Here is an 11,036-nt window from a genome sequence, read left to right as displayed (position 1 = left end):
ATTTAAAAAGAATAATTTTTCACCCTAAATAAAGCATCATGGTTTTGCAACATATTTGTGTTGATTTTTCACATCTGAGAATTAAAAACACAGTTAAATTTGAAATGCTTATGCTGTGCATTAAGGTATCAAAATGTACAGACTTGTAAAGGGGAAATATAAAGACAAAACTGCCCAGCTATGGTGACTCAGTGGTTAAGCATTGACCTATGAACCAGGAGGTCACAATTCGATTCCCAGTCAGGGAACACTGCCCAGGTTGTGGATTTGATCCCCAGTGTGGGGTGTGCAGGAGGCAGCTTATCAATGATTCTCTCTCATCATTGATGTTTCTATCTCTCTGTCCCTCTCCCTTCCTCTCTGAAATCAATAAAAATAAAGAGATATATATTTAAATATATATATATATATATATATATATATATATATATATATATATATATATATATATGCCTAAGCAACTGTTCGACCATTCAACTGGTAGCTATGATGTGCACTGACCACCAGGGGGCAGACGCTCAATACACAGGCATGGAAACATGGAACAGACTGATAAATATCAGAGGGAAGGAAGGAGTGGGGAGGATGGAAAGAGATTAACCAAATATCTTATATGCATACTAGAGGCCTGGTGCACAAATCCATACACCAGACCATTTTTGGCCTGTTCCCCACAGGCCAGACCTAGGGACTCCTCCAGTGCCTGTGGGGTCAGGCCAAAGCCTGCAGTCTGACATCTCCCAAGGGGTCCCAGGTTGCTAGAGGGCACAGGCCGGGTTGAGGGACTCCACCAGTGCACGTGCAACAGGCCTCTAGTATTTTTATAAAAAGACAAAGACTACTTAGAGTTCCACTTTAACACAGGGTGTTGAAAATAAGTTAGGACATAGTACATTTATATTCAGATTTATTCCGGTGTCCACCAATACTTGGACTATGAGAATATTCCAATGGCCAACTGGGACAATCAACTTAATGAACACAGGTGCTTTTTAGTGACAGAGAAGCAAAAGGACAGGAAAATGCTTTGGCAATCTATGGTGTAAAATAATCTTAATTTCTTCTACCAGAGCAATATTGTGTAACATGGTAATTTGTTTTTCTTTTCAGTGTCACCATCCGGCTCCCATTCTGTGCAGAATGTCTTAATTTGGATCCAAAAACAAATGTTTCAGAAGTGGCTCATTCTGTTGTTCAACTTACCACAAGGAGTTTAACTATTATTACCCCTGCCAATACGAATACGCTCCTGATGAAGTAGGCATGATCAGGGTACAAGGGCAGGGATTAGTCAAAGGAAGAGCTTAAACATCATTTTGCACAAGTTCACTGAGCAATAGATAATAGCTACTATTTAATGAGTATACATTTTTTGTCAGGCTTCATATACATTAGTTAATTTCTAAAATTTAGCTAATGGGCATGGACTTTTTGCTAATCTTATTTTATAGATCAGGGTATTCTGATTCAGTGGGGTTTGTTCATTCATCTGCTTATTCACTCTATGAATAATAAGCAAACACCTACTATGTTAATTAGAATGCCAAAATTTGCAATGTCTAGTCACCTGGGCTCCAGCATCTGGAATCTGCCTAAAACAAGACTTTCTCCCACAGGAGAACAATTTTGGTTCTCACTGGTGACCCCTTTCTTCCTATAGCAATACCTATCCATAGACCAGGCACAAACACTATTAGACATGCCCAGCCAGCATGGCTCAGAAATTGAGCATTGACCTATGAACCAAGAGGTCACTGCTTAGATTCCCAGTCAGGGCACATGTCCAGGCTGTGGGCTCAATCCCCAGTATGGGGAGTGCATGAGGTAGCCTACCTATGATTCTCTTGCATCATTGGTGTTTCTATCCCTCTCCCTCTCTCTTCCTCTCTGAAATCAATGAAAATGTATTTACCAAAAACAAACAAACAAACAAAACAACAACAACCAAATAAACAAACTACTGAACATGCCATTGGGCAATCAGGAGGAAAACATAAAAACTTTAAGTTGAACTATATCACTGTTATGAGAAAGATGGGCAGTGACCTCCAAATTTAAGAGGCATTATACTCTAAAACTAATATTCATCCTGTACCTTCCCATAAATCCTGATGATATTCAAAATAGTAAGCTTTTTTGTTTTATTTTCTGAATCTATCTTACAATATAGTCGATAACACCACTCAAAAAGTTTTATACACAACCATGCCAAAACAATACTTTCTATAATTTCAACCATGTTTCTAGTTTCATCTATTTGTGCCCGGCTAAGTAAATACCTTCTCTCCTTGGTGTATTTGTCCTTCAGATACTTATAGACAGTTCTCATGTTTCTCATTAATCATTGCTTAGCCAAGCTCTACATAATTAATCCTTTTAATCTTTCCTCATAAATTAGTCGCTCTTGGGATGTTCTCAGTACTGTGCACTATATTTTCCAAGACTTTTGTTATAAGGTGTCCTGTATTTCACACACCATTCCAACAGAATCAAGTGTGAACGAACTTGATCTATTCCATGTTGGCATGTGGACCACCACATTCACAGATATATTTCTGCAAGAGATGTAATCATCATCCCAAGGCAGCAAGACAGTCAGTAAAACAGCAGGGCCTCATGATCCAGATTTTCACATTTGCCTAGACATATTTGTCTCACATCTCCTCTTTATCTCATACTAGACACTCTTGTAGATTATTGCTACAAGTAGACGTTAATAACTACATGCTTTTTAGATTATATTTTTGCAGATGTGAAAGAGCTTTGCTTGGCTACTTACAGAGATCTTCCTATGCTCTTTCATTGTTTAGTCTTCCTTTGTTTTCCTACTTTATTCAGTAAGACTTTGGAGTCAGAAAGTTCAATCTCTCTATCTGCCACTTTAAGCTCTGTGAGCTGAAGCAGGTTACTTAGCCTCTCAGAGTCTTGATTCTAAAATCTGTAAAATGGAGATGATAATAGTACCACACCTCACTGATGTACTGTAAAGATTAAGTCAGTAAATACATTAAAGCACTCAGAACAGCACCTAACTCACAGTAAGTGCTACATATATACATTTGGTTTATAAAATCACCTTATTGTTTATAATGGCCATATAGAATACTCTACTATTTAAACTGAGACCTCTATTATAATTTTTTCTGAGGGCCACATCCAACTATATGCAATAGATATTATGGTCCCATGGACATTCACACTTGTTTTGAATTATGGCATGCATATCCACAGTGGGCAATTTATAAGTCAGAATTTTAAGTCACTCTATAAAGTTATCATTTTCAATTTATTTTTCATCTCACAAAACCACTGTAATTGACCTAGACCTTTACACCAATAGTAAACAGTATAAAAAGGGAAAGCGACTATGAATTTAGAAGTATATCAGCCAGTGGTGACTGCTAGGACCATCAGTGACAAGCTGGATTAATATTCCATAAGACTAAGCAAAAACAAAACAAAATAAAACACACACACACACACAAAAATGGATGCTCAGAAAATATGTAAATAAACAGACTTTTGTTATTAGAAGGGACCGATTTCTACATGGTACAGAGAGGGATAACCTACAGAATTCAAGTGACTTTGCTGAAGTCATACAGTTAACAAATAAATAAAGTGAAGAAGGGAGAAACCAAGATGGCAGCATAGGTTAACGCCGGAGATTGCTGCCTCAAACAACCACTTCAGAGATATAACTAAAGGACAGAACGGACATCATCCAGAACCACAGGAAGGCTGGCTGAGTGGAAATTCTACAACTAGGAGGAAAGAGAATATCATACCCAGACTCAGAAGAGGTGCAGTGCTGAAGTGAAATACTCAGGTGTGGAGTGCACGCGGAGCGGGCTGGCGGCGAGGGCGCGGTTGTTGTTTTCAATCGGGAGGGAGTTTCAGACTCTGAGCTCCAGATCCCTGCGAGTCTCTGGGGACCCAGACTCAAACGGGAGAAGCGGGACTGTCTGGCTTCGGGTGGAACTCGAAGGCAGCTTTCTCTCCGAGGTTTGCAGCAGTTGCTGGGACTCTGAGAGGCAGAGCCCCTAGGGACGGAACTGAGAGCAGCCATAACTCCTTGCTCCGCCTGCCTTGTAGATCCCCAGGGACCCGCCCAGCCCAAGCGCTGCAGCAGAGCCATTTGCCAGATAGCCTCAGGCAAACGCTAGATTAGCACCGCCCTAGAGATCCAGCACAGAAGCTCTCCCACTGCAGACACAGCTGACTCTCATAGCCAGTTAGCCTGGAGGTCAAATCACCCCTGGTATTGCCGACAATCAAGGCTTAACTACAACAAGACTGCGCACAAAGACCACTAGGGGGTGCACCAAGAAAAGATACAAAAATGCGGAGACAAAGAAACAGGACGCAAATGTCAGAAATGGAAGATATAGAGCTCAAAACCACACTTTTAAGGTCTCTCAAGAACTGTCTAGAAGCTGCCGATAAACTTAGTAAGGCCCTCGAAAAGACTGGTGAGACCGCCGATAAATGTAGTGAGATCCTCAAGAAATCTAATGAGACCCTCAATGTTGTGATAAAGAACCAACTAGAAATTAAGCATACACTGACTGAAATAAAGAATATTATACAGACACCCAACAGCAGACCAGAGGAGTGCAAGAATCCAGTCAAAGATTCAAAACGCAAAGAAGCAAAAAACACCCAACTGGAAAAGCAAAATGAAAAAAGAATCCGAAAATACGAAGATAGTGTAAGGAGCCTCTGGGACAGCTTCAAACGTACCAACATCAGAATTATAGGGGTGCCAGAAGATGAGAGAGACCAAGATATTGAAAACCTATTTGAAGAAATAATGACAGAAAACTTCCCCCACCTGGTGAAAGAAATAGACTTACAAGTCCAGGAAGCGCAGAGAACCCCAAACAAAAGGAATCCAAAGAGGATCACACCAAGACACATCATAATTAAAATGCCAAGAGCAAAAGACAAAGAGAGAATCCTAAAAGCAGCAAGAGAAAGAAACCCAGTTACCTACAAGGGAATACCCACACGACTGTCAGCTGATTTCTCAACAGAAACTTTGCAGGCCAGGAGGGAGTGGCAAGAAATATTCAAAGTGATGAATACCAAGAACCTACAACCAAGATTACTTTATCCAGCAAAGCTATCATTCAGAACTGAAGGTCAGATAAAGAGCTTCACAGATAAGGAAAAGCTAAAGGAGTTCATCACCACCAAACCAGTATTATATGAAATGCTGAAAGGTATCCTTTAAGAAGAGGAAGAAGAAGAAAAAGGTAAAGATACAAATTATGAACAACAAATATGCATCTATCAACAAGTGAATCTAAGAATCAAGTGAATAAATAATCTGGTGATCATAATAGAATCAGGGACATAGAAAAAATAAAAATTAAAAAAAAAATAAAGTGAAGAAGGAGTAGAATTGAGGTCTCTTTCCCAATGAGCCAACTCCAGAAGATTACTTTCTGATAACAAATAGCAATATCTGATGAAAATCAGTTTACTGAGGTCATTAATATGTTCCAATTACACTTATTAACTTATTCTTGACTAGGCACCTAGAACTGAATTTATATACATCACTTTTCTATTTGGTATGAATAGATAACAGATATGATTTTTTTTTAAATTCTAGCAGGTTTAATTTTTCTGATGATTTATGTTCCAAAAAGCCAGTATTTTGAACACCAAACCAGAGTTTCAGGTACCAGTGTAGTTTGGACAGGGAGACACCTTGGAATTCTGGTATCCCTCTAATAATACCACCACTCAGGATGCCAAATGCTTTCCGAACCTATATGGTGGATCTCTAAAGCATTAGTCAATTGTGTTCATCCACCATTAGTGATCATCAGTATATATTCTAAGTTTCCTGCTAGTAATGATAGAGACAGACCTTAAATTAAGCTTCTAATGAATTTTAAAAAGCAGTAGACAAAGTTGAACCAGAAACTGATAGATAAAAAGTGTGCACACAAATGTTCTTATTGAGGCTAAAGATAACTAGCTGCTGCTATTTAGTGAACAACCCAGACAATAGATTTAGATTCCTAAAAGTATAATGATTCCAGATTAAACTGCAGTTTATATCACAAATTAAAAAGGAATCATTACTTAAACCCCAGATTTCATTTTACGTGTTATACTACTCCATCTGTTTAAAAAGACATTTATGAAAATGTTGAGCCTTTTCTTATTAACCTTGATCAGATTGAATATATTTCTTGGTAATTCCCATTTCATTGGTATAAAATATACTATCAGTGATTTAAAATAATTGTAACTAAATTCCTCAAGATACATTGCATTAAGACAAACCAGATTGCCACAGCACTATCAAAGTTTAATTGATCTAATTTAGATCTCATCTTATCAAACTGTGCATTATAATTCTGTCTTTTTTAACCAAATGATTGCAATCTTGTCACTTGTACTTATACATGTCATTAACATATGAAAAACCCTTCTAATACCAAAGATTTGTGGCTTATGAAAATCTTCCCTCTCCTTCGCTGATCAACTACTAAATTATTTAGTGGTGTGTTCTGCATGCAGAACTGGATTTACCTTGAAAATTAAGCCTCAGGGCACCTCACTTGCATAGTCCCTTTCTAAATATTCATTTTCATACCTAATTTTGCACTTGTGATCTTGTATCCCTTTTTTTCAAGAGAGGCCTCCGAATTGTATAAACCTCAGGCCCCAACAAAACCTGCATCTTCACTTTTCTGCATGTCTTCCAGAGAAGTGTTTTCAAAGGAAAAGCTGTAGAAACTTACTACAACAAAAATTAAATAATTGGAACTAAATGGCAATTAGAACCATAAAATGTCACAATATGATATTTATCTGCCTCATGATCAGCATCTTTCCAACACTAAGATTGCAGTTCCCATAAACCGGGAAATTGAAAAAGTCCATGCATTTCCAAAAACCCATTCAAATGCTTAATATAGGCAAGTTTCATCAGTTACAATATTAACAGTACTAGATATACGTTATGGCATCAACTGTCCTCCTAATTAGTACATTCAGATTAATAGGATTCCCATTGGATCCAGTATTTCACTGAACAGTAACTGTTCTATTTGGATTCACTGATTACATCTATTTTGCCATATACAACATCCTTTCTTCTGATGTTAAAATTCTGAGCTGAAGGAAAAAAAATTGATACTATTCATCATTTGGAGCTTTGCAATAAAATTTAGGCTCATGACCTCAGTAAACTTATTTTCACCAGATATTGCTATTTGTTTTCAGAAAGTAATCTTCTGGAGTTGGGAAATCTGACCCACAATTCATTTCCTTTTCTATTAAAGGCCACTTTATTTGGATATTGTTTTAATGTCAATTGAGGAGTCATTAAAACAATAAAAATTACCAATAATACAACACTTTTACCCAATCTTCATAGTCAGCTGTCTTTTAGAGATTGATTCTCTTTGAAATTCTGAAAGGAAGGTTTCTGTTTCAGAACCATTCTTCTTCCTTTCCCTTCGCATGCTTTTCCCCCATGGTTGTCATTTCACTATTTAATACTACTGCAGAATTATGTAGCATTTTGATAAGAGTATTTCCACAGAGTAGAACAAATTCCAGTGAGTGAAAGAATAAATTAATCACTAGGACGAGTTCCATAAATGGAAAGAAACCTGGGATTAGGAATCAGAATGGGCTTCTAGTAATACTTTCTCCACAAAATAGCTGTGGGATTATGACTTCATTTTAAGCTCTATGGAACCACTAAGCTTCTACAAAACTGATAATGAGCAGAGGTGAGCCCTAATGTTCTCCCTTTCATCTATTTTACTCATTGTACTTTCCCATCAAATCTCATTTAATGAAAAGATTCTAAAACAAACAAAAAAGAAACAAAGTAATCCAATTTTAATGAAAAACTAGAGATGGCCTCAAAAATCTTTTCCAACTCTAACATGAATTCTAAGGAAAGTAGTTAAATTATCTCCTCTATGCCTCTAAAGAATAAATGTGTTTACTTGTTTTGTACTATCCTTATAGTTTGTTTACCAAAATGGTGGGAATTTTGGGTACCAGTGAAGGACAGAGTGGGAATAGATATTGTAAAGCATCCTTCAAATGGTACCATGCAGTGGTACCAACTCAGGGGGTTATAGATTCCTTCACCTTAGCAACATCAAGAACAGCTGAAAGAAGCACAAATACTGAGGGTAATAAAATAGAAAGAAAAAAATAGAAGAGGATATAACAACACGGGCAAATGCTGGCAAAGCTTATGTAAATATAGCAGGTCAAGTTGAATGTGTGTGCTTTAATGATTTTTAAAGATTACATTATTCATTGCACAGGATAATAAAGCCTCTCATATCTGGACATATCCCATACTTCAAATAATGGGTACTTTCTATTCAACAGCTTGAAGTATGGCTTCAGTGCTCTTAGAGAGAAAAAGTACTTGAAAGCTTAGGTTGTTCATTAATTTCTCTTCATCACAGAATTAGACACAGTTTAAGTTTAAAAGCAACACTACAGCTTGAAGTGAATGCCAGTAATGAGCTGAGTTACTTCTAGATTTTTTTAATCAAACTGGACAGAACAGTAAAGTAGGTAATACTGGTTTTTGGAGATCTGCCTTTCCTTCTAAGTCCTCTTTCCCTCTTTCTATACCCCTCCCCTGTTTGTCTTAGTAGGTAATACCAGTAAGTTTAAGCAGTCTTCTGACGTAATAGCAGAATGGACAAAAATCTGATCAGTCTTGCTTCTCTCACTCCTGAGCCATAAAACTCAACCTTCTTCTACATTAAATGGAGGAATGGAGAGGTAACATACTACCAAACCTTATAACCATATGAATAATTTCAAGGCTGGCATTTTTAAAATAAATTTTTATTGATTTCAGAGAGGAAGGGAGAGATAGAAACATCAATGATGAGAGAGAATCATTGATCAGCTGTCTCCTGCATGCCTGCTACTGGGGATGGAGCCTGCAACCCAGGCATGTGCCCTGACTGGAAATCAAACCATAACCTCCTGGTTCATAGGTCAATGCTCAACAGCTGAGCCACACTGACTGGGCCATATGAATAATTTCAAATTTGTTAAAAGATAATATAACACTGGTGATTCTATTAGTGATTCATATCTTAATGGTTAGTTTTTTTTTCTTTCTGAAATACACCTAAAACTAATGATGCTCTACAAAATCTCAAAGCTATGCAGTGCTCTCTAGTTTTGTTGCTAGTGTTAAAGTAAATGAGATTCTAGATAAAGATGTATTCCATTCCTATGCATATACCCATGGAAAAAGTTGGAACCATGTTGGTATGTTTGTTTATCCTTTTTCTTTTATTCCTGAATGCTTTACTACCTGTGGCTATAATGATCAGTATTAAACATCAGGGAAATTATAAAATTATGAATTCAGAAAAAAATCACATTCTTTAATCATTATGCCAGTTAGGCACATAACCCTTTCCAACAGAAATTCTGACTATCATTGTGACTATGGTGCAAGCAGAAAGTAGTCACTTTCCAACAGTCAAGATAGTGAATTACCATCACCAGTCAGCTCCAGACTATTTTCTACAATCAAATTGTTAATTTATGGAGAATTTAAAGCATATCACTGTCTCATTCAGCTTAAGCCAAAACCAGTTTCACCACTTAATTTCAATTAAAAGACCCCTCAATATGCATTGTCTACCACCTTTTTATGTATGAACACTAGAATCTTTCTCTCTCTCTCTCTCTCTCTCTCTCTCTCTCTCTCTCTCTCTCTCTCTCTCTCTCTCTCTCTTAGAAACATCTTTCTCTCTTGAAGAAGGAGAGCAACCAGTTCCTACATTTTCACTCCTGATTTGGAGGTAGTTTGAAAAAATATTGGAAGAGTATCACCAACAGCAGAAAAAAAAGCAAATTCTAAATATTGCCAATCCATTTCTGATGATATAAACTAAATTGAAAGGAGTTCTAGTAAGTATCCAAATCTGTTCACTTTTTACACATGTATTAAAGGATGAAGGAAATAAGTACAAAAAACTACCCTTTTAGAAGGTAGTATTTTTATCTTTATGCATGTATTGAAAAGAGTCAAGGTTGCTCATGCACTCACACCAACTAAAATTCTTTTTTTGAGTCAAAAAACCTACAATTTGAATGCAGTAGTAACCTTACACATGAGATGTATTAAATGGCTCTCTGAAGAACTGAAGTGTATGAGCCTTCAGAGACATTCCTAATGAAGAAGAAAATGTCCTAAATACCTACACATAGCTCTGTCATACAACTATAACATTCCTAGTTGCCCTTTACTACTTGTTCTCTTTTATGTAATCCCATATCTGTTGGTTAAAGCCCAACACTAATGAGACCAAGGTGATGGTTCGATCTTCAAACAGGCCAGTTATCTTTTCTCTGTTCCATGGATACAGAAGAAAGCCTAACCCAATCGGCTGCTGCAGAAATGTGTGCCAACAGGTTACAAAGAAACTGGCAAGGTCACCCGCTTTTCTAAACTCAAAGGGTATGTCCTGCTAACTGTGGGTTAGTGGGGTCATTTTCATTTTACCTTTAAATCTTTCCATGCTCCCAACTGAACTTCCCTTTTTAGAGTAGGTTAAGACAATGGCATATCTGATCATTCAAGTATTAAAATGTGTGTGTCTGTGTGCGTGCACATGCACGTATATGTGTGTGTTTGGGGATGGAGTAAGAGAAATACATTTAAATATGTAAGGCAGTCTATTACACCCAAGCACCATTTATGAGGGGGTATGTACATCTGTGGGAGCAGTTTGGTTTTGAATATTCAAAAAAAAAACAAGAGTAATTTTTAAAAAATATTTGTATTGATGGCAGAGAGGAAGAGAGAGATAGAAACATCAATGATTAAAGAGGATCATTAATTGGCTGCCTCCTACACACCCCACACTGGGGATCAAGCCTGCAACCCAGGCATGTACCCTGACTGGGAATCAAACCGTGACCTCCTGATTCATGGGCCGACGCCCAACTACTGAGCCACGCTGGCCTGGCAGCAAGAATAATTTTTAACCTCCTCTGTTTCCTGT

Source organism: Myotis myotis, unplaced genomic scaffold (genome assembly GCF_014108235.1).
Source record: "Myotis myotis isolate mMyoMyo1 unplaced genomic scaffold, mMyoMyo1.p scaffold_m19_p_4, whole genome shotgun sequence".
Taxonomy (NCBI): Eukaryota; Metazoa; Chordata; class Mammalia; order Chiroptera; family Vespertilionidae; genus Myotis; species Myotis myotis.
This window is presented reverse-complemented; position numbering follows the sequence as displayed.